Source organism: Gekko japonicus, unplaced genomic scaffold (assembly GCF_001447785.1).
Source record: "Gekko japonicus isolate JY-2015 unplaced genomic scaffold, Gekko_japonicus_V1.1 scaffold11, whole genome shotgun sequence".
In the NCBI taxonomy this organism is placed as follows: Eukaryota; Metazoa; Chordata; class Lepidosauria; order Squamata; family Gekkonidae; genus Gekko; species Gekko japonicus.
In genome coordinates, this window is record NW_015166418.1 from 1365056 (window position 1) to 1390556 (window position 25501).

Below are 25501 nucleotides of genomic sequence, written 5' to 3' on the forward strand. Positions count from 1 at the left end.
GCAGGCAGGGGTGGGGAGAGGCGGGGAGGAAGCAACTTACCCTCCCTCTTTTCCTGCCTCCTCCTGGCTGAATGAGGGCTGGAAGCGGGGCAGCCAGAAGCAGGGGGCGGGGCTTCATTGTGTGCCCTGCCCCCGCACCTCACCCGAGGGAACGGCGATCCCCCGCGATTCCCCCCGAATCAACCTCTGCTCTGTATTCTTGGTACTGGGGGGAGGGAAACAGTGGGAGGGCTTCTTGTGTCCTGGCCCCACTGATGGACCTCCTGATGGCACTTGGTATTTTTGGCCACTGTGTGACACAGAGGGTGCGTTCAGACATTTGAGTTGGTATATGAGCCAGTTAGAATTGGAGTAGTTACGCGTGATCACACAGCCAACATCTGCCTTCCGTCCCTAACCGTCGCAAACGCCCTTTAAACCGGTGTATTCTGCTACTAGGTCCCCAAGTGGTGGTATCCTGAGTGCTCCGGTTCTAGCCGCATTATCCCCATCTGATCGCTCTCTGCTGGTGTAGAGCCACTTCCGTTTGGAATCCTGAGGCTTCTGCTTTTCGGCCGCCATTTTTTTTAGCCTCCTTCATGTGCGCTTGGGTGAAGCTTCGCTTCAGGGCACGCTTTTTGGGATGGGGAGTTCTGCGCCTGCGCGAAGATCTCAACTCTGTGGATGGCTGCCTATGCGCATGTGCAAAACGTATTTTTTTTTAAAAAAAACACTGACATGCGCTGTTGCGCATCGGTAGTGTGAATGGGCATATTGTGATGTGCTGCACAGTCAGGAGGTGAGTGTGATCACGTTTCTTCTGGATCAAACTGCTCCGGTTCCAACTGGAGCAGTTTATGCCGGCTTAAATGGCCCGTCTGAACGCACCCAGTGTTGGACTGGATGGGCCATTGGTTTGATCCAACTTTGGCTTCTCTTATGTTCTTAAGATATATTTGTGTGTAATACTAAAAGCACTTAATAGTGTGTTAAGTCCTATTGGTGTTAATAAAACTGTTCCTTAGGTTTGGAAGCACAGCCAATACCTGAATCTAGAGGATGGACCTGAGGAGTTCAGCTAGTGGAGTTGGTTCCTATGTAAGAACCTACTATGGCGGGGAGGGCGGGGTACAAATCCAAATAAATAAATAAATAAGAAAGGCGAGACGCTGAAGAGGAGGAAAAACAGTTCTTGTATATCTTGTTAAGTACTATGGGTTGGATCTTCAGGACTATGTTAATATGCTGCTTGGCATTGCTTCCTAAAGTACTGTATTAAGTTTAAGGCGAAAATTAAAATAAAGAAACAAAGGTGACCTACTTGGAAATGTGGCATTCATTTCTGGACATAGGAAATGGCAACCGTTGAGTTGTGGTGTTTAAAGGGCAGAGCTGTAGCAACGTTTGGCTGTCAGCAGACAAACCCCTATGGTTGAAAGTGTTCATGTCATCTGAGCTTGGGCTCATCATGCTTTTTTGATAGGTTAGTGAGAGGGAGGAAAGAATAGGAGGTAGTGGGCCAATGTGAAATGCTGGTCTTTTGCAGGCTCTTTGGAACACTTGGCATTAAAATGAATATAATATCAATAGTCTAATCAAGGCACAACTGTGTGCGCTCTGTTCTCTCTCATTTTTGCTTTATGACTCATTACCTATACAAATCTTTCCCCTATTCTTTTTAGCGCTTACTTTGGAAATGCTGCTTTTTTCGCTCCTGTAGTGTTGGCTGGCTTCCTTTTGCATGTTAATGCAATATTCTATTTCTAACCTGACGGTAATAGATGAGAGAATATGCAAAGTTCTCATTTCCGTCTTAATGCGATTCCAGCCATGTGGACAACTTGAAACATGTCTTAAATAGACCAGCTCCTGAGCATTTTTCATGCAGAATTCAATTTGAATAATTTCCAATGTGAAAAGTCGGCTCTGTTTTCTGTCTTTTAGCTTTTCTTTCTTGTTTGAGTACTTGGAGGTTTGCTGTGGGGGGCATTGTCTTTTCTTTAAAAAGCAATCCTGCTGTTTGCTTTAATCTTCTAATTGTATCAACCTCCCCCCCCCCGCTTGAAGAGGAGCAATATTTTAATTGCTATACAGAAATTTTATCTTGATTCAGTGGGGAGACTTCAATGCTACTTAAAGGATAGGAACTTTCTTTCTTTCTTTCTCCCTTTGGCTCCTGTTTCTTCCTGCACATCTGTGCAGCTGAAGCACAGGTACAAAAGGGGAGACAGGAGATGAACAGGGTGCATACTGAAAACTTGACAATGAAGCAGGAACACAGTGCCTCTGCTGAATTGTCGATTCCCTTGTGCCTGAACACCAGATGGTGCGCAGCACTGCAAAACTCTTAACAACCTGTGTCTCACGTAGGCATACTGATGTGAGCAGCTAGTTTCCAGCTTTATGTGAGAGGAAGGGAAATGGTCTCATGGATATTCCTCATGAAGTCTTCAAAGGTAGATTTCAGTGCATGCTTTACCTTGTGGTTTTCCTATGCATGTAAAGTGACTGTTCACTTGTATCACATTTAAAGATGCTTAACTCATTGTGCAATACGTCACTCTCAACTCTTCACTGGAAAGCAGCTTTTTGGGTGATGCATTATTCAGTTAAATGTATATCCTGTAGGCATGGCAAATGTGCATGTGGCCCGGGAGCCTTTCGGTTATTGTGGTAATGACCTTCCAGGTTCAGTGTATAACCTTGGAGTGTGGTGATTGCTCAAGCTGAGCTGGGTGCCAAAAGCAAACTGTAGGGCATCCTTCTTCATCCCAAATATGAAGGAGAAGCACACACCTGTGCTCCTGTGGGCAACTGCAGAACTGAGAGAAAGTAACCAAACTACGTTCAACTACAGTCAACAGTTGAGCAGAACAACAGGTTGGATGTACTATTGGATGGCCTCATAGAGCTTGTATCTGGGATTGAGAAAGTCTCTCGCCTAATATATAATGTTGCTGCATTAATTCTAAATGAGTGGGTAGCAGACTACGGTGGTAAGAGAGTCATCACTATCAGACCCTTTCTAAATGCTGCCCAAGAATTAGAACTGTGTTAAGTGTACTTTTATCTGTGGTGTTAGATAATGTCTTCAGGCTAGGATCTGTATAGCATTATATAAAGGACAGACAGGGCATACTTCTGAATTGCAGCAGCTTGAAAATCAATCCACCAGCCTTTCCTCTTTTGGGCCCATTTCAGAATGGCCTCATGTAAGGGTCACCGCCGGCTGCCTGTCGAAGTGGCAATCCATTATCTCCAGTGCCATTTCTGAACTATTGCACTTGGAGCATGCAATGCGCTCATTGATCCTGAAGGCAGCAAAACTGTGGTTAAGTAGTTAGCTTTGAAAAGATGACACTCATATTCATTCAAGTCCAGAAAGAGTAAGCAGTACAGGCAGTAATTTATATTGTCACACTTGTCTAAGCACACCCACCCTGCCAGCATATGTGCAATCTGGAAATCCAGTGTAAGATCAGATGAATTCTTTTTCTCAGAAGCTGATAACAATAATGTATTTCCCTTCATAGGGGCTGATTTCGCACTAGAGCTGCCTTGATGTTGCGCCGCTGTTTGCCCCAATACTATTGGTCAATTTCACACCCGAAGCCGCGGGGCTGCATTTGACCCGTGGCTTCGCCCGATTTCCTCCGCAGTTTCGTGATCCTCAAAAAACAGGATCACAAAACTGCGGGGGAAATCGGGTGAAGCCGTGAGTCAAAATGCAGCCCGGCAGCTTCGGGTGTGAAATTGACCAATAGTATCGGGGCAAACGGCGGCGCAACATCGAGGCAGCTCTAATTTGAAATCAGCCAGAGTTGTGGGAAAAAGCTCTTCATCTTGAAAGGCAAGGAAGGGACCTTCTGAATAGGTTTCAGGTCAGATCTTCATTAGTACATATGACTGCACATCCCTACTATCTGTACACTTATTTGTTTTATTTAAAAAATTGTAACCAACCTTTACATCATAAAATCTTAAAGGGAATCTAAAAAAATACACAAGTAACTGAAGAACCACCAGCAGCAAAGTAGGCAGGCAACCACTGTAAAAAACCAGAATATTAGTCATTAGTTGGGTGCTCAAGCCTCAGGCTGATTTCTTCCCTTCATCTTGCCACAGGGTCCTAATATAGAATCAGTTCCCACCACACTGTGTTTTATCAGAGGGGGCAGAAAAGGAGACGGTGAAGTCTGGAGCTCTTGGTGGTCCAGCAATACAAAATGCTATCAACAGAACTCTTTCCCTTCCAGTCTTACCTTCTGGACCACAATTAGTATAAGGGGGGGGGGATGCTAGAGATATAAAAATACAAGAGAAACCTCTTTCAAACAGCCCACAATGACTTGTTCATTTTAAACATTCTTTCATATGTAAGTGCAGGTACACTTTACCTACTTTAGACAATCACGATGCTCAGTTTGGTGGCATCTTGCCTCTCCCAGGTGTTTTTGTATCAATAACAGATAGTCAGACAGGCCCGTAGCCAGGATTTTTTAACTTGGGGAGGGGATTTAAATTTCTTAGGGGGCACTGGCTAATCAAACTAAAAGTAATTTAATTAAAGAGAGTGGGGTGCAGAAATCCTGTGCTGCGCTGATCTCTGCTCCAGCTGCCGGCAAGTCAGGGTCTCCCTCTCGCTGCGAGCATCTAGTTTGCCTCCTCCCCCAGAGGCCCGTGGCCGGAGCTGCCCCTCCTGGGAGGAGCCCTGGACTGGATGGGAAGTCAGGGGGCCTTGCCAGTAAGTCAGGGGGCCTAGCCCCAAGATGCCCCACTGTAGCTATGGGCTTGGGGTCAGATCAGGCATATGTTGACTCTCCCTCAAATCATCACAACAGTAGTGTATGTTAGGTATACAGAGGGTTGCTGGGCTGCCAGTTCAGTACTTTAGCTTTTGCTTTAAACAAACTAACTAAATCTTATTCTAGAGATACTGAGAATAAGACTAGACATGTCCCATGATGTGTTCTAGCTTTTGGCCTCATATTTCAGCTCTCAGAATAGACCAAAAATGTGTATTGAGGCTTGACTTACAGTGTTAAAGCCTTTGCTGAGAAAGTTGCTGTATTATCGCATCTGGACTCCTGAGGGAAAAGACCAATCCTTTCTGAACTAAGATGCCTGAGTGGGAAAGTTCACAAGGTCCTGGAATGATTGACGCTGATAGATATTTCTTTCTACTTTGATGACACCTGAACACTCCCTTAGCTCACAGTAAATAAGGGTCACTGCCGAAGACTGCTTTTGTCATATCATCTACTGGTATGATAATGAACCTCATCTCTCTGGAGGACAGGATGCTATATTTAGATAAGTGATTCTATTCATAATCTTGGTATGCTACAGAAGCCTATTTTAGCAGTTAGGCAGGAAGATGTCCAAAGATCTCTCTCCCCACCAAGTAAGTAGGGTAGAATTAAAATGTGTAGTTTTGTAAGAATGCTGTGGTGGATCAGACTAATGGTCTTGTTTCTTGTTTCATACATTTTGTACATTCATACAGCATCTTGTTTCATACATTAGCCAGCCAGATACCTCCATAAAGGACTACAAGCAGGACATTTCAGACCAAAGCTTCCTTCTCTTGTTCCCCCCACCCCCCAATCAAGTATTCTGAGTGTTACAGCCGCTGAACATGGACATTGCATTTAGTCATCATGACTAAAAGCCATTAGTGGATTTGTCCTCCATGAATCTGTCACATCTCCTAGTAAAGACAACTAAGCTAGTAGCCATTACTACACCTCATGGCAGTGAATGCCACAAATCACTCTCTGAATGACATTAGATTTTACTCAGTGAATGCTGTTTAATTATCTGCACCCATGCAACGCATTCCTATAGAATGGCTTTAGCTGTACAGATTCAAACCAACCCAATGAATTATACTTTGCCTGTTAGTTAAAGTACTTCCACACTAGTAGTTATGGCCAGTAATTTTTTTCTCTCTGCAGGCCTTTGCAGCTCCACAGTTTTGCAGCTCCACAGAAAAGGCAAGAATTGTGTATGTACACAGGAGAGTGTCCCATGGCTCTGTAAATACTGCTTAGCTGAACTCGCACAGCATAGCTGTGCTGTGGTAGATGCAAGAATTACGGGACAGGAGCACCAGCGTAATTCTTTGGCGCGTATACATGAAATACATCCTTGCATCTACCTATTGCTCAGCTTCTATTGTACAATGAAAATGCTGCAAAATAAAATGCAAGAGACTGAGAAATAACATTGTGCTTTGGTAATGATATAAGCCTCCTACCATCCAATGCCATGTTCACATAGGTTAGCCTAACATCTGTCCCAAGCAAATTAATAGAAACTGTAATCAGAGATAGAATTATTAGACACATAGAGGAACAAGGCCTCCTGAAGGCAAATCAGCATTGCTTCTGCAAAGGGAAGTCCTGCCTCACCAACCTTTTAGAGTTCTTAAGTGAACAAGCATGTAAACAACAGTGACCTGGTAGACATTATATACTTGGACTTTCAAAAGGCATTTGACAAGCTACCTCAACAAAAATTCCTCAGTAAATTTATGAGCCATGGAATAAGATGATGGGTCCTCTTATGGATGAAAAACTAGTCAAACAACAGGAAGCAAAGAATAGGAGTAAGTGGACAGTTCTTGCAAAGGAGTGAAGTAAGCAGTGGGGTCCCACAAGGATCGGTATTGAGGTGATACTATTTAATTTGTTCATAAATGATCGAGGGGGTGAGTAGTGTAGCAGCTAAGTTTGCAGATGACACAAAATTATTCAGGATGGTAAAAACCAAAGGTAAAGACTTCAGAAGGATCCCCACGAATTGAATGAGTGGGCAACAATGTGCCAGATGAAGTTCAATGTGGATCAGTGTAATGGGGAAAAAGATCTTAGGCTTGTAGTAGATAGCTCAATGAAAGTGTCAACCCAGTGTGTTGCAGCAGTGAAAAAGGCAAACTGTATTTTGGGGATTATTAGGAAAGGGATTGAAAATAAAATGGCCAATATTACAATGTACCTGTATAGATCTATGGTGAGGCCTCATTTGGAATACTGTGCACAGTTCCTGTCACTGTGTCTCAAAAAGGACATCACAGAGCTGGAAAAAGTACAGGTTGGGGGCAACCAAGATGATTAGGGGGTTGGATCACTTTCCCTAAAGGGAAAGGCTGAAGAGTCTGTGACTTTTCAGTTTAGAAAAGAGACAACTGAGGGGGGGACTGTTATAACATTATATACAGGGTGGAGACTGTTGACAAAGAGAACTTTTCCTCTCTCTCCTAACACTCAACAAGATTCCCAAACTTGGCAAAAAGGTTCTCCGGGAATCTGATAAGGCAGTTGTCAAACACTTCTACTCATGCAGTGTGGAACGCCATTGATGAATCATGGAAACGAACCCCACATTTCTCATGAATCTACTAGGAAGAGGATTATGAGTTTATGAAATATATATATATATTTCATGCTGAAATTATATAATGTGCCAAAGACAATAGGGAACCCTTAGTGTAGAAATATAGCAACACACAATATCCACCAAGGGAAGACTATCTACAATTCACAACTATGTTCAAAAGTCACAACCCAATCTATATATATAAAAGAAATTCCCCTCACCATAAAATCAACGTCCAGGCCAAACCACTTCACCTAGAGACACCAAATTCAGGGAGAGTGCTCCTACTGTGATGTAGGTGCTCACTAAGAAGGGATTTTTAGAAATTCGACCCCTAAGGGTGTCAAAAGGGGTAAATGTGTTCCCCCTATTGCCAGACTGCTGCCTCCCTGCACCCCCACTCTCTGATTGGTCAGCTGCAGAGCTCAGTGTTCTGAGGTAAAAAACAATAGTTACAGAAGACTGCAGACAGCTAATGACAGTTGAGGAAATAAGGAATGGCCAACAACCACCTGTAAGGTGCAGTAATGGTGTTGGTCCAGCCTCTCCGATGGCTTCCAACACACTCCCCCACCTCCTACACCTAACAGGCAGTTGTCTGTCAGGTGCAGTTGTCTGCCAGCCCAGCCTCCCCAGTGGCTTTTAATACTCCTCCCCCTCCCCCTCCTACAATGGACAGGCAGCTGCCTGTCAGGTGTAGGAGAGGAGGTGGGATGCTTACAGCCACCGGGGAGGTTTGCTCAGCAAGATTGCCTTAGCCCTGCTGCTGGCCCAGCCTCTCTGATGCCAGCCTTCGCAATGCCTTTAAATACAATCCCCCCCAACACCAGACAGGTGGGTGTCTGTCAGGTGTAGGAGCAGGACCAGGGTACTTTAAACCATCAGGGACGCCACCCCAGCAGGATCATCTTAGTGGTGTTGCTGGCCCAGCCTCTCTGATGGCTTCCAACACACTCCCCCCACCAGGTGCAGCAGTGGCTGCAGGGTGCTTAAAGCCATGAGGGAGCCCACCCCAGCAGTAATGCCTTATTGATCCTGCCAGCCTTGCCTCCACAGTGGCTTCTAATACTCCTCCCCCTCCCCCTCCTACACTGGACAGGCAGCTGCCTGTCAGGTGTAGGAGAGGAGGTGGGATGCTTACAGCCACCGGGGAGGTTTGCTCAGCAGGATTGCCTTAGCCTTGCTGCTGGCCCAGCCTCTCTGATGCCTTTAAATACATTCCACCCCAACACCAGACAGGTGGGTGTCTGTCAGGTGTAGCAGCAGGGCCAGGGTACTTTAATCCATCAGGGATGCCGCCCCAGCAGGATCACCTTAGCAGTGCTGCTGGTCCAGACTATCTGATGGCTTCCAACACATTCCCCCCACCTCCTACACCTAACAGGTGGTTGTCTGTCAGGTGCAGCAGCGGTTGCAGGGTACTTAAAATCATGAGGTAGCCCACCCCAGTCTACAGAGAGGTCCTTCAGTAGACAGGGGAAAAAGGATGTATGTCTCACTTCATTTTTTATACTACAATCTTCTCCATTAGAATTCCTACAACAAATGTTACATTTCAAACTTTACATCAGTATTATAATCGGGTTTATGGAAGTTAAATACCATAGCGAAACACGGGTATCAGGCTAGCTGATAATAAAGTATTTGCATTATATTTAAAAAACATTGCATATAGCCCACATTCCCTTTACTCTGCCTCTTGTTCCCTTATAACATGCACATCAATGGCAAATAATGACAATAATAACAGTGAGCCCAGGGATTTATAGTGCAATCCTAAGAATGCTTTCCAGAGAGTAAGGCCTGTAGTTCTAAGAAAAACATGCAATATTTGTAGTTTTCATCCAAAGATATGCATACACAAGCGTAAAACACATAGCAGGAATACAGTGTACGCATGTACATTTAAACATGTATCTCTGTAAAAACATTCAGAAGCAACAGCCTAGTGCTTTTTTTTCTGCCACAACTGAGACGTGTGCCTAATTCTATATGCATATACCCTTTATATTTGCATTGAGCTTTGTGTTAATGGAGACAAAGTAAAGCTGGAGTTGAGTACCCTTGGTAGTATCTTTATAGACACATAGAGGAACAAGGCCTCCTGAAGGCAAATCAGCAAAGGGAAGTCCTACCTCACCAACCTTTTAGAGTTCTTAAGTGAACAAGCATGTAAACAACAGTGACCTGGTAGACATTATATACTTGGACTTTCAAAAGGCTACCTCAACAAAAATTCCTCAGTAAATTTATGAGCCATGGAATAAGATGATGGGTTCTCTTATGGATGAAAAACTAGTCAAACAACAGGAAGCAAAGAATAGGAGTAAGTGGACAGTTCTTGCAAAGGAGTGAAGTAAGCAGTGGGGTCCCACAAGGATCGGTATTGAGGTGATACTATTTAATTTGTTCATAAATGATCGAGGGGGTGAGTAGTGTAGCAGCTAAGTTTGCAGATGACACAAAATTATTCAGGATGGTAAAAACCAAAGGTAAAGACTTCAGAAGGATCCCCACGAATTGAATGAGTGGGCAACAATGTGCCAGATGAAGTTCAATGTGGATCAGTGTAATGGGGAAAAAGATCTTAGGCTTGTAGTAGATAGCTCAATGAAAGTGTCAACCCAGTGTGTTGCAGCAGTGAAAAAGGCAAACTGTATTTTGGGGATTATTAGGAAAGGGATTGAAAATAAAATGGCCAATATTATAATGTACCTGTATAGATCTATGGTGAGGCCTCATTTGGAATACTGTGCACAGTTCCTGTCACTGTGTCTCAAAAAGGACATCACAGAGCTGGAAAAAGTACAGGTTGGGGGCAACCAAGATGATTAGGGGGTTGGATCACTTTCCCTAAAGGGAAAGGCTGAAGAGTCTGTGACTTTTCAGTTTAGAAAAGAGACAACTGAGGGGGGGACATGTTATAACATTATATACCGGGTGGAGACTGTTGACAAAGAGAACTTTTCCTCTCTCTCCTAACACTCAACAAGATCCCCAAACTTGGCAAAAAGGTGTGGGGGGTGTGTGGGGCTTTCTAAGTTTCTAAGCAGTGTTCTAAGAAGGCAACTGTTCCTGGGGTTAGCCCAGCCCAGGGACATTGCTAGGGCGGTTCCCAGGCCTCCCTAAATTTCTGGGGAGCCCATCCCTAAATCCCACATGGGTCCACCTCCATAGATAGTAACCATGCCTGTGATATCACTAGCTCCTCCCTATGATGTCATTGGGTCCCAGTTCTTTTAATGACTTAGCAATGCCTCTGGCCCGCCCCCAGCCCCAGCCCCCCCTGGGAAATTGGAAAGTCTACGCCCTTGATTGAAATACAAAGAAGGGTTGGTGGTCACAACCCAATCTATATATATAAAAGAAAGTCCCCTCACCATAAAATCAACGTCTAGGCCAAACCACTTCATCTAGAGACACCAAATTCGGGGAGAGCGCTCCTACTGTGATGTAGGTGCTCACTAAGAAGGGATTTTTAGAAATTCGACCCCTAAGGGTGTCAAAAGGGGTAAATGTGCTCCCCCTATTGCCAGGCTGCTGCCTCCCTGCACCCCCACTCTCTGATTGGTCAGCTGCAGAGCTCAGTGTTCTGAGGTAAAAAAACAACAGTTACAGAAGACTGCAGACAGCTAATGACAGTTGAGGAAATCAGGAATGGCCAACAACCACCTGTAAGGTGCAGTAATGGTGCTGGTCCAGCCTCTCCGATGGCTTCCAACACACTCCCCCCACCTCCTACACCTAACAGGCAGTTGTCTGTCAGGTGCAGTTGTCTGCTGGCCCAGCCTCCACAGTGGCTTTTAATACTCCTCCCCCTCCCCCTCCTACAATGGACAGGCAGCTGCCTGTCAGGTGTAGGAGAGGAGGTGGGATGCTTACAGCCACCGGGGAGGTTTGCTCAGCAAGATTGCCTTAGCCCTGCTGCTGGCCCAGCCTCTCTGATGCCAGCCTTCGCAATGCCTTTAAATACAATCCCCCCCAACACCAGACAGGTGGGTGTCTGTCAGGTGTAGGAGCAGGACCAGGGTACTTTAAACCATCAGGGACGCCACCCCAGCAGGATCACCTGCTGGCCTGGCCTCTCTGGTGGCTTCCAACACACTCCCCTACCTCATATCTAACAGGCGGTTGTCTGTCAGGTTCAGCAGCAGTTGAAGGGTGCTTAAATCCACAAGGGAGCATACCCCAGCAGTAATGCCTTAGTGATCCTGCCAGCCCCGCCTCCACAGTGGCTTCTAATACTCCTCACCCCCATCCCACTCCTTCATCAGGGATGCCGCCCCAGCAGGATCACCTTAGCAGTGCTGCTGGTCCAGACTATCTGATGGCTTCCAACACATTCCCCCCACCTCCTACACCTAACAGGTGGTTGTCTGTCAGGTGCAGCAGCGGTTGCAGGGTGCTTAAGGCCATGAGGGAGCCTGCCTCAGCAGTAATGCCTTACTGATCCTGCCAGCCCCAATTCCACAGTGGCTTCTAATACTCCTCCCCCTCCTACACTGGACAGGCAGCTGCTAGGAGGAGGCAACTTAGGAATGCGGCAAAGACATTTGCACATAGTACTCCTGGGGGGCACTGAGCTGCGCAGGCCAAGTACTGGCAATATCACCCGAGGTGCTCAGAACAACATGGTCTCCATAAGAGCAAAACAATCCAGGAACACAAGTAGCATGGAAGATGGCAGGAATTGACTTAACAGATGACTGCTTCTTAAATGGACAGTTCTATGTGGCCTGCTCCAGAGTGAGCTCATCAAGCAGCCTGGTGATCCTAGCACCTGAGGGCAGAACCACCAATGTGGTCTAGAGAGAGGTCCTTCGGTAGAGAAAAAATATATGTATGTCTCACTTGATTTTTTACACTACAATCTTCTCCACTAGAATTCCTACAACAAATGTCACATTTCAAACTTCACATCATCAGTATTATAACTGGATTTACGGAACTTAAATACTATAGCAAAGTACGGGTATCAGACGAGTAGAGTATATAAACATAGATCCAACAATTTGCTCATAACAATTAAACATAGTTTAAACAAGAAACATATTCAAGACCAACAGTAGGCTCTTCTGTAATTCCATATATAAGTAGTGTTCATAGACCTCCAAACAGAAAGTAACTGTAACGGAATACTCCCACTGGGAGGAATAACAGCCGAACACCTCTCCCAGGTATAAATCAAGCATTTCAATGATCTTCATCAGCAACTGGTAAGACAGAACACGATTTCCAAAATAACATAGACACAGCTCAAAAGCGTAAATGGAATCCTAGGGTTCTCTCCTACTGCCAATGCCTAGATTTCATGCTGAAATTGTATAATGTGGCAGATTTGTATCTATTTTACTGACATTACACAATAATTATCAGGCGATTATATATAGTGAAACAGATAATTTTACAGAATATGATGCACACAAGAATGTATTATGTGATAACTAAATGGTGTATTTCCATGTAACTCAAAAATTTAAGCAGTTAAAACAAGTTTTAAAAGGGTGGGATTGAATTGTTTTATACTAGTCTCTTGGTAATATCCCAAGCAGTAACATTTGTCGGAAACAATGTCAGAACAATCTGACATATATCTTCTGGCAGCCTAGAATGACAAAGGACATGACCTCTTCTGTCTGTAAAATGCACACAGATAATCCAAATGTTACATGAAATGGAAGCCAAAGGCTAATACTTTCTCACATTTTTTAATATCGATTCAAAATTTATTGAGACCAGCTGGAATTTTTGGATCAGACTTTTAGAGCATAATGATTACAACAAAGAAAGCACAACATGTGTGGAAACTTGTTGTTACGAGGACAAATAGGTGGCTACTAATGAGATTATTTAACAAATGTCTGTTTAGGACCAAGACTGGCTAGAATTTATTTGTACTGGATTTTATGGATTTTGTTGCTACTATGGGTTTTTAAGAGATTATTTTAATGTCATTGTGCCATTTATAGTTGAATTTCTTATTTTGCCAGTAACCTAGTATTTAGTGTTTTATTTTTAGGATTGGGGGCATAAGTTCCAAGAGTCACAGGACATGAGGGGCATGGTTCAGTGGTAGAGCAACCATTTTGCATGCAGAAATCCCCAGGTTCAGTCCCCAACATCTCAGGTTTAAAGAATCAGGCAGTAGGGGACGTGAAGGACCTCTCCTTCAAACCCTGGAAAGTAGGGAATGCTGACCTTGATGAAACAATGGCCTGGCAAAGTATAAGTGTATGTACGTTGTCATGTGACAGAAATGTTTTATGAGAGTTTTGAAGGAAAAAAGCTCTCTGATCACACATGTGATCCTTTCATAACTGAGGCAAGACAACTTTATTTTGTACTGAGGCGTTGGAATCAGGGTGTGAGAAGTGACGCTAACAAACATCCAATGGGAGCAATGTCTATGCACCCAGGAATCAGAAAAAACATTGACACTAAGGAGCTGCCTCTTATGTATCTAATGTCCAATAAATGAAGTAGAAACTACTGCACTCCCTCTTTCTGAAAGCTGCTTTTTTTGGATACTGCAGCCAATTTACTGTAATTAATGTGATAAGGACAGCAGCTGTAGCCTTCTTTAATTTGTCAATCCTAGTACAGAGATAGAAAATGGATTAGTTAGAGATAAATATAGCTTACAGCATTTTCTCATGAGAACATACTCTTCAGAAAGATTGCATTTTTGTAGCATGACTGGACGTTGGGACGATGAAAGCAATTTGCCTTTGCTTCGGGGAATTATGCAGTATGGCTTGAATGGAAACAAATAATGTTGGCTTATTTTAAATAAAACAGGAAATAAACTGATTCAGAGAGTCCATTGTGGGTTGGCTCTGTAGAATCACAAAGCCTGTAACAAAGATAGCTCTATAGTCAAGCTCAGGAGAATTGCATATGTCTTTCAAATAAACTGGGAAAGAGCAAGGATTCAAAGGGAAAGGAAAATAAGACATGGAGTTGCTCTCTTATTGAATGGTGTTATTAGATGCAAAACCATACAGAAATATTGTTGTGAGCTTGGCTGTGACTCACAGTGCCCTCCTAAGCAGGAGTTTTTTTCCACATGGGTTTTCTTCATCAGTTTTGGTTCTCTACTTCTTCAGTTTATCCCTGGATTTCTGCATGCATTTTTGTGCTTTTAGTTTCCACTTTGGTTATTGTGTGTTTGTGTTTTCCTGTTTTTCCCCCTGGTTGTTTTGAGACTACTTTTACTCTTTTTTTTCCTTCCTGGAAGCTGATTTTGAGTTGCCTTTCCTCCTTGAGTGTAATGTTTCTGTCAGGTTTCTTTGTCCCACCCCACTCCCTGTCATCAGAGTCACTGTCCCACCCACTCCTGTTATTGTCAAATCTCCCCCACCAAAGATGAGTGGTTTTATTTTTGATCTTTAAAAAGCCACTAAAACATTGCAATATTGATACACCATTGTAGAGATAGGCTAAGCTGGTTTCCTGAATTCTCAACTTCCATTTTTTAAAAAAAGTATGTCTATAGCCTCTTGCCATATCGAGATATAAAGAAAAGGGCATATCTCTGCAAGTGAAGCGGGATAGAGACTTACTTTTCTTAAAAAGAAAAAAAATGAAAGCAGGGAATTCAGAGAATCTGTTTAGCCTATCATCACAAAGGTATATATCAGTATTTCAGTGCTTTTTTTAAAAAAATGTGACCATGATATCGACATATCAATCCAAGCATGCACATAAAATGAAAATGTGGTTGGGTGCTATGACACCACCAGTGATGCCACCAATGACAACAGCACTGTCCCTTGAACATCCTGATTATTTAAGGCTCAAAACTGCTGTTTCTTCACACACAGTCCTGCCCCCTTCTTTCAGCTGTGAAGGGTCACCTCCACTGTCTTTTCATGGGTATCATGGGTATTCTATGGCAAGCATCCTCTTTTCATAGACCCTGGTTATGACCAGGTATGTCACTTTGGGCCAGTCCTACTCACGGTAATCAAATCACAAATTCACAACTGTATTACCCATGTATCAATAATGGTCCTTAAAACTAGTCTCTGCTGTTCTACCCTTATTCAGGTGTGACTGAAGTTGTCCCTAAAGGTATCATTACCACTTGTGAATAGCAGAGCTTATTCTGCCTCTAGAGATGTATCCCTTGCTTCACTATCTGAACACCAAACAGAAAAAAGAAGAGATATTAAGCTGATATCTCTGTGTGTTTGTTCATGAAGTGCAAAATTGATGATCATTTATTGAAAAGCATTTGGTCCTTGGCAGAAAAGGGAAGATAAGCCATAAACCCAGTTATTGGCAGTGTTTCCCAGGAGTCAGACTTTGTAAGAATGAACTATACATTGAATACTCCAGTGATAGGTAATTTCAGGAATGACTATCAGTTCAGAGTCTCTTGCTGTTTTTCACCACTGCAAGTCAGCTGAAATTCTCTGTGTGATAGGTAAGCAACGTATTGTCTGTGAGGGTTCATCCACACCGATGCTATTGTTAAGTTTTGTATCACTTTAATTTTGTCTCCTCCCCCTGCCCTGATTGGGCTAGGATGTGGGAGATCTGGGCACAAATCCTCAATCTTGCCATAAACGCTCCCTGAGGATCACCACAATGTAGAATACAGGGGCGACATTCTGAGGCCCCTGTTTATCCTGGGGGCCCAGGTAACCAGGCAAGTAATGTGATTTGATTTTATATGATGTCTTCTGGGTGGTTTGAAAAGGTTCCAGAGGGAGGCTTGGTCAGGACAAACAGCTAAGCTTTTATGCAAATCCCATGGCCTGGTTGTATTGATACAGCTTTTGTGTTAGTGAGGACACAACTGTAGAATTCATTGTTAAAGGAGAAAGAGATAGGCGAAAAGGTGGAATAAACCCAGTATAAAAACTGAGAAAAAAATATCAGAATTTGGGGGAAGGGGACGTATTTGCCTACTGTATGAGGCATATCTGTACAGGAACTTTTGCACTAGCTATGGAAGCCATGGGATTGCTGCCTGTCCTCCCATGTCCCCCCCCCCTTTGGAGATGGTAAGCATTCCTACTGCTTCCTGCCACATTGCAGCAACTGGAATGCAATATATAGGCAATGTCACCTATTTAAAGGGACAGCAGTTACAAAAGGCATTACATTGGTTCAGTCACTTTTGATCTGTTTCATAAGGCTCCCTGTTATGCTTTCCCTCTAGATTCTTCACTTGAAATATTCCATACATTTTGATTACAATGGAAATAGAGCATTGCTCAGCAAGCTGCAGAACAAGTTTTCATTTTTCCTTGGGTGTTAATTTAGCTGAATTTTATTATGAGACACACAGTGCAATCCTAAAGAGAGTTATATACTCTTCTAAATCCCTTGACTTCAACAGATTTCAAAGGCTTTCCGTCTGCTTAGGATTGCATTGATAGTTACATAACTTTTCCATCTTGCCTTTCAGAGGAATGTTAGATTGGCATTTCCTGGTTCTAGTTGTTTGCAGGGCAGACCATGTCCAGTGATTACAGGGAGCTCTTACAACCACCATTGACTTTATATAAACCTCCATATGGCACTGCTATGAAGCACCTTGATGTGTCCTGATCGAGTTTTGGTCATTTCACACTGAAAGTACAATTTGACTTGGCTGTCAGACAGATGAAATCTGTCATGTTCCATCTACAGGACTTGAATGTGATCCAGATGATGAATTCAAACATTATCCTCCTAAAATTGCAGGCTAAGCCTGCAATTTCACTATAGAAAGGTCAAGAACCTGTGAATTTTGGCACTATCTTTTTCTTTTGGTCTGTGATTAGTACAGTTTATTGCTTTATCACAAAGCAAGACTGAAAACACTATCAGTAGAGGAGCAGATGGCTTCCCTATGTTTTTTCGAAAAGGCTCCCACAGAAAATGGAAGCACATAATTTGCATGTGGCTTCTATAATGTTTCTTTGGACGAGAGTTGTACAGGCAGGATCTAATTGTGAGTATGATGTTCTCTGGATTAAACAGAACTGTTTATGCATTTCTACACATTATTTGTAACATACCTTGTTTCCCTTTATTAGAGAACGGAGAATTATTTTAAGAGCAATCCATGTCAGTCATTTGCACCAACAAGAGAAAGTAACTCAATATACTAGTTTATTTCCATTTGAAATACTAAAGTAGATGCAACCTAATTTATCAGATGCATGAACTGGATTGCCCTGGCTCAAAGCTGCGGGAGATTTATATGGAACCATCATGGATTTCGAAGCCTGCATAGCCTATTTCCTACTCGCAGTGCAGGAATTAAAAAGGTGCCTGCTTTTTCCAGGTACACATGCTACAACCCTGGTTTTGCACTAGAAAGCCAGAACTGCAGAGAGTTGCTGTGTAGCTGGCACATATAAATACAATGAGCCCACTACAAACCAGTTAGAAAACCAGACTTATAGCAGAAAAGGTAGACCAAGACTCTGGAAACAAGAAAAGGCTAAGGAATACATGATTGTACACCCCCCCCAACCACATGAGATTTTCAAACTTCCTGTAGTTAGTGGACTTTTCATCTGTCCTCTGTGGTAAATGAAACCAAATTGTTCCAATACTTCCTATATAAGTGTTGTTTTCCTTATAGCTTTTAAAATATGGAGCAAAAAGGGAAAAGGGGGGAGAGATACCACGATGTAATGAGTTGCTAGTTTATTTTGCTTTATGCTGGATTTTGCAAAAAGAATACTAGTTCAACAGATCATTTCAAGATTCAGACATCCATTCCATGCACCATTACCTATTTTAAAAATAGGAGCTCTATTACAACTGGAAGGCAATGCTCTGTAAGCTAATAGACAGTGTAACAGATTGTGGGCTATTGCCTACTCTTCATATGTTGAAGGGAATGTGTTTTGTGTGTGTGTTTGGCAAACTTATGTTAATGGAAGGGTGTTTAATTTATGATATAAATACCAGTAAGTGGAGAAATTACTGCCTTACACTGACTTTTCTGTGTGGAGAATAGATTCAAATATGGAATTTGTGCAGCTGTGGGCAGATGACACATAAAGAATTCTCACAGAATGCATTTTGACACAGAGAAACTTTTTTCAAAATACCATAGAACCTGTCGTTCTGTACAGCTGAACATCTAGACAGAACATCTAGAAATAAAATGCTCTTTCAAGATATTGTTATAGTTTGGTGACCTTGTAATAATATTTTAGGTAGCCTGAGAACTGCAAATGGATATCTGTAACCACCAATCAAACTGTTAAAACTATATTTTTATACTAATGACAGCAGAAAGTTTCAGAAATAAGGCTTAGAAAATGGAGTCCTCCAGTCTGGAAATTCCTGAGTAGGGGTGGGCACAAACTGCTCATGAACCAAAATTCAGTACAAACTTGTGCAGGTTTGGAGCCCTGAACCGAGGCACCTTCATCAGACTTTTGTCCAGTTTGGTTTGGCTGTTCAGGATCATTCAAACCTAACAGCTGAGCAGCATGGCTCTACAGCTGACCTGTTAGGTTTAAATGGCTGCTTCGAAGCGGGGGGGGGGGGAATGAAATGGACCGGTGGAATGGCTACCATCTATTTCAACCTAACAGCTGATGGCCAAACCCACCCCACTGTTAGGTTTAAATGGCTGCAAGCCATTAAACACATCAGTTTTGCTCCCCCCTGCTTTGAAGTGGGTGTAAGCAAATCACCTCCTTTCTCCCAGCCATGGTGAGCTAGGAAAAGGGGGGAATTGAACTCACTGGACCAGCTCAGTTTGGATGGGGGCCTTTGGGCTCAGTTCAGGGTCCGGTCTGGGGGCTACCCTGAACTGGATTTTTTAGGTTCAGGCCCATCCCTATACCCGAGTCACTGAGAGCTGGAGATCTCTGAGCCACTGTGAGCTGAGACTTTGCTTTATAAGTGCCAGTCCCTTTCCTCTCCCCTTCCTGAAACTCTGTCAGACTTACTAGTTATGTGTGTGGGGAGTGAAGAAAATAGCACCCAAATGGGTGATAAAAGCCACAGGCTTTTATTCAGGGTTCCTGAATCTCTTCAGTTAAGTCTTCTGAACATGCTTAGTGCCCCAACAGCTAATACAGCTAGATTCAAGGCCAGTAGCACCTGGTATCTGACAAAGGGAGCATGGACTCTCAAAAGCTTATACCCCAGAAATCTTGTTGGTCTCTAAGGTGCTACTGGACTTGAAGCTAGCCAACAAGTGACATTCCAGGTTGTTCACAGGTGCCTACCATTGGCTACAGAAAAACAAGAAACATTAAGGATCAGATAATGAGGGCTGACATTAGTAGGCCACCTGTTTCTAATCTTCCAGCAGGTCATTATAGATGCGGTAGATGTAAAATTTGTGGCTTATGCCTAGAGGGCAATGTAGTAAAATTAAAGGGACAGAACATTAGATTAACACAATTCTAAAATCGTGTCTCTGGATTTGTTGTATATGGGATAATATGTATTTGTGAAAAAATGTATGTTGGAAGTACTACACGCCCAGTAAAGGCTCATTTCCTGGAACACATGGCACGAATTCGTAACAATGTGGCAGAGGCCCCATTAACTTTCCATTTCCAGAATAATAACCATAAGCCAGAGGATTTTAAATATACTGTGCTGGATGTTGTGACCCACCAAAAAGATCATAAGACTTTATTATGCCAGGAGAAAAAAATTGATTCACCAATTACAGTCTTTGTCACCTTCAGGCTTGAATCTTGAGTTTGATTTAAGTTGCTTTTTTATAACTTTCCGTAGAATGTATTCCCAGAACTTCAACTCTGCTGTAAAACTGGATGTAAGTTTTTGCAGTTGTAACTCCAGACCCAGCAATGTTTAGTATAATTGAGCATATACAACAGCCCGTGCAGTCTTCACATTCGAACGATATGCCAGAAGTTGGAACCCACTATCTGTTGGCTGTTGCTGTGAACGTTGGGTGACTCTTTAGAGTGATAAAGGCTTTGTAAGTATTGAATATGCTGGGGAATTTCACATTACCCTTTTTAAGCCGTTTTTAAGCCCTTATTGTACTGTCTTGGAGTAAACCGGTACAGGGCTGCCATTTCACACAGTCTTTCCCCTACCGGTAAGGAGCCATCTCTGAAGCGGTTTGGCATTTCAGACTGTACCGCTTTGTTTTCCCGCCCTTTTTTGCCCGCACGGGCGATCTCTGTCCTTTTTTTTTGGAACATTTGTTTTAGATTGCTATAGCGCTATGGCATTATAGCACTATAACACAACACCAAAACAGTGCAATAGCAACCCCATTGGAATGCCTGGACTCTACTGGGATACATGAGATGGCTACATCTGCCACCTAGAAACAAGTACCTCATTGGATACAGGCCTTAAGCAGGAAATCAGGACATCAGTGATTGGTGTGATAGATGTTGCTAACCCTTCCATGCCCACTGTGAGTCAGGGGGAGGTGATAGGTTGTCAGGTTGCCAGCTGGAAACAAGTATCTCATTGGACAGCAGGTTTAGGTGGGAGATGAGGGCATCAATGACTGGTGAGACAGATGTTGCTGACCCAGCCTGATGTGCATCCATCCATGCCAAGAGGCGATTGGCTGGGAAGTGACTGGCACAGAGCTGGATCAGGTATAAAGGGCAGGGAGGCAAACCCCTTATCTTTGTGGGCTGAAGTTGGTGAGTGGTAGGCTTGTCTGGTTAGAGTAGTTTTGCTGATCAACTAGGAGGAGGATGAGTGGGACAAGGGGGATAGCCTGGAAGGAGCAGGAGATTCTTGACCTCCTTGCATTGTGGGGGGATGACAGAATCCAGGAAACTCTGCATTCATCCCAAAGAAATTATACTTATTTCCATAAGATTTCTTTGGAGATGGCAAAACGTGGGCATGACAGGACACCAGAGGAATGCCACACTAAAACTAAAATAATACAGCTGCAGTATAGGCGGGTTGTCAGTAAGTGATATATCCCTTGATATGTGTCTATTTCTGCTGTGGTTCCCTAGGAAGAGTTTAGTCTGATAACCCCCAACCCCCCACCCCATTACTTTAGGCAGGAATGACCAGAGAACCCTTGATTGTTAGCATACTAGGGCAGAATTAAGACCACATAGAAGAATCTGAGGGTTATGATTTCAAAACACAGGACAAACTTTTATTTCAGAAGCTAAATGGAAATTGTAGATCACGTACCCTCCCTCCCTCAAAGAAAACATTCCCCCAATGGAACTCTGTTAGCACAAAACAAACCAATAAACATTACACAGTCTGCAGAAAACCAGTTACATATAGAAAAAGAACCTACACTTTACTTTTAAAGGTAATATTAATTTGGAGGTAGTACCAAAATGAACAGGTATAGTTTCATTGATTTCAACTCTTTCTAACTTTCAACAATTTTCTTTATACCTTTATTCATGGTTACAAACAACAGTCATCAATGCAGTCCACACCCTTTCACCCTGTACTTTGTGTCTGTGATCAGACACTACATCAGGAGTAGGGGACAGGTAGTGCTTGAATGTCCCCTGAGCCCAGGGGCTCTGCAAAATGCCCCTTTTCTTTGCAAATGTTGTGGAGAACAACGCAGACTGCAGTAATGGGGGGTAAGGTCCTCCTGGAGACGTATTCTTCGAGTGAGGCATCTCCATCTTGATTTTAATCTTCCAAACACGCACTCCACCACGATATGTGCTCTGGAGAGCCACTTATTAAAAAGTTTTTCCGTCCTTTCAGTGGGGTTTCTTTATGGTGTGATCAGCCACCATCTGATGGGATAAGCCCCATCAGCTAGCATTAGCAGGGGGATTGTCACGCCATTCACAATGATGGTGGGGTTCCCCGGGACAAACACCCCACCATCCATCGCTCTGCACAGCTTAGATGCCCTGAATACACTGGCATCATGTCTCTTGCCTGCCTATTTCCTGAAGCAAAAAAGACTTAGGACGCAGGAGAGGTGAGTAATTGCCCCCCCCCGACTTAAGCCGAACCCATTTGAACCGCAGGAGTCTACAAAGCGTTTTTTTGAATGAAGCAGGAACCAGCAACAGAAGCTGAGTATTCTAAATTAACTATTAACTCTTAAATAAGATCGGGTCCAGCTACTAGAACCTTAAAAGTTAAAATTTAACTCGCAATAGCGGCTGAGGCAGCGAGAATGATAGCGGCCACTTTCTGTTTCTAAGCCTGCGTGGAGCTTACCTTAAGAATTAAAGCAGTCCTGAGCGTGTTCGTTGTTTCTAAAGGTAGATATAGAAGCTACATAATCCTATTTTTTCTTTTGTTTCTGTGTATTTCCCAGACATCAAGAGTACAGAAAACAAGTATTAAACAAGCCAAAGCCAGTGAGAAATCTGAGGAAGAAAAAAATGCAGTTCCCATTGTGGTTACCAGAGACACTGAGTGAATACATAAGCAGTTACTATGTGGTTTTGAATTTTCTTGCATGTTGAGTCAACATGTATAAAAAAAAGAAATTGAAAGAAAGAGATAAGGGTAGAGAGTTTCTTATTTATAACCTTCATATGCTGCCACTGCATCTGGCTTCCCTTAAAGGAAAGATGAATAGTCCACAGCCTTAAATACAGGAAGTGTCCCGACAGAAGATGCTTTCCCCCACTGAGTGTAGAAGTGTAGTGCAAGAGCAATGAGCATTTAACCTCTTTGTAATCATCAAAAGAATGTGTTCTGCTTACAGGTGTGGCTGGTTCCATTTTTACACAGTCCCTTTGAAAGAAGCATTTATGATGGGACCAAAGGTAACAGCTGTATTTGTAGAGAGAGATCATAACAGTCATGCAGCCAAGAATGTGAAAGGCAGCTGGATTGTGTGACAGACTGCACTTGAAAAGCTTAGAAGTGCTGTACAAACAGCCGAAGGACCGTGAATTGTTAATTCTTCACAGAAACAGATAGGCTTGAGTGACAGGCTGCTCCAAGCAATCTGATTGGTTATCATGATCATCAGCTGAGCAGAGAAAGTCTTGAGAGAGTTGCATGCTGAGGAGAGAGTCAGTCAGATTTCTGTCTAGACTGAGTTGAGTATTGACAGTCTGATTTCAGCGCTAGCAGAGAAAAGCCGAGTACTGATAGTTTCAGAATTCAGCCCTGACTGAGAACAGGTTAAAGTTAAACACACAGTGCATCCAAACGGGAGCAGTGATTTGCCTATGTGCATGTGCAAAGAAAATTTTAAAAAATCTTGTGCAGCACTGCTGTTTGGGCATCACGGTTATCTGGATGGTCACTAGGGCCTTGTTGCACGATGAAAGTGGTTTGAGGAGGGATGTCTGATCATCCCAACCCACTAATAAATAACCCTGATCAAATATACAGCGGGAACAAACCACGGTAAGCTTGCCATGTGACCACACCCACAGACAGGACAACTGGGGAGAGTTGGCAAGGGCAGGTGGGTAGTTAGACGGAGACCCACATTTGGGCCCAAGAAAGGGGATAGATCTTCTAGAGAGAGGAGAATTTCTCTACCCAGTCAAACAGAGTTAGCTCTGAGGAGTAGGGAGATCCCTGGTCTGGTGTGGTTAGAAACTGCCTTTGGAGACCTTAAGAGTCAGTTAAAAACTCAAGATGGGTACTGGTGTTTCAAGAGAAGGGGTTTGGGTACTGGAAAGAATGTACCAGCCTTCTGGAAACCAAAAGAGTCAGAGAATAAACAAAAGCCTCTCAACATTATATTATTATTATTTATTTTATTATTTGGGCCAAGATTCATACAAACATTTAAAACCAATCAAACAATCAATCAGTCATGATAAAACCAGTTAACAATAAATCAATTACAATTTACAAATTAAAGTGCTCACAGTACGTTTTAGGCAAGATGGCGTGCCATGTAGGGCCAGAACATCCCACTCAGCAGTGGCGCGATCACACTGCAGCCCAGCCTATGCCACAGATAGTAATAGTGGCCGTTGGTGGTATTAGTGGGAGGCTCTTAATTGAAAGCCTGGTGGAAGAGCTCCATCTTACAGGCCCTGCGTAACTACATAAGATCCCGCAGGGCCCTGATCTCCTCTGGGAGTTCGTTCCACCAGTAAGGAGCCACCACTGGAAAAGTCCTAGATCTGGTCACAGCGAGCCTGGCATCCCTGGGGCCTGGAATAACCAGCTGATGTTGTGACCCCGACCGTAGTGCTGTCTGGGTTATGTATGGGGAAAGGCGGTCCCTCAGATATGTCGGACCCTGGACATTTAGGGCTTTAAAGGTAAGTACCAGAACCTTGAAGTGAATTCGGTATGCTATTGGCAGCCAGTGCAGCACCTTCAGCACCGGCCGGATGTGCTCCCATCTAGGAAGACACATCAACAGCCTGGCCACGGCATTCTGCACTAGCTGCAGCCTCCGAATTTGTGACAAAGGCAGTCCCATGTAGAGAGCATTACAATAGTCTAGCCTCGAGGTGACCATCGTGTGGATCACTGTAGCCAGGTTGTTGCGATCGAGGAAGGGTGCCAACTGCCGAACCAGCCGAAGATAGTAAAAGGCCGACTTGGCAGTGGCTGCTACCTGGGCCTCCATTGTTAAGGAGGGTTCCAGGAGCACTCCCAAACTCCTAACCCCCGGCGCAGGCACCAATGGCGCCCCATCGATGGTCGGGAGCAGGAGCCCCGACCCCACACCGCCCCGACTCAGCCACAAGACTTCCGTCTTCGCTGGATTTAGCTTCAGCTGACTCAGTCTGCACTGAGTGATAAAGATTTTAAGCAGTTCTGAATAGCTTAAGAAACTCTCATTAGCCTGAAACATAAGAACTAAAGTCTGTGCATGCATTGGTTTTACCTCAGAAATTTCAACCCCAGATTTCACCTGACCTTTCCCCTCTATGTTAAATAAAATATTGTATTATTTTTAAATTTCAAAACACCTCGAGTGCCATTTAAGTTGATTAAGTTAAAGCTGGCTCCCGATCCTTCCCTCAGGTTCCTGGGCTGAGCAAACAGCCAAAATATTGTACTTTGACAGGGTGGGACAGCCAGAGGAAAATAGAAAACACAGTCAGACAGGGAAAGAAAAACAGAGAGAAAATCTTGCCTCTGAGGGATGGAAGTGGATGGAGCTGTCATAGATGGCTATTACCTAGCATTCTAGGATATATACGTCATCAAAAATTTTTTACCATGCACTTTCTTCGTTAATATTTCAACATAATAACTAAGCATCCCAGAAATGGATCCCTTCCCTCCTGCT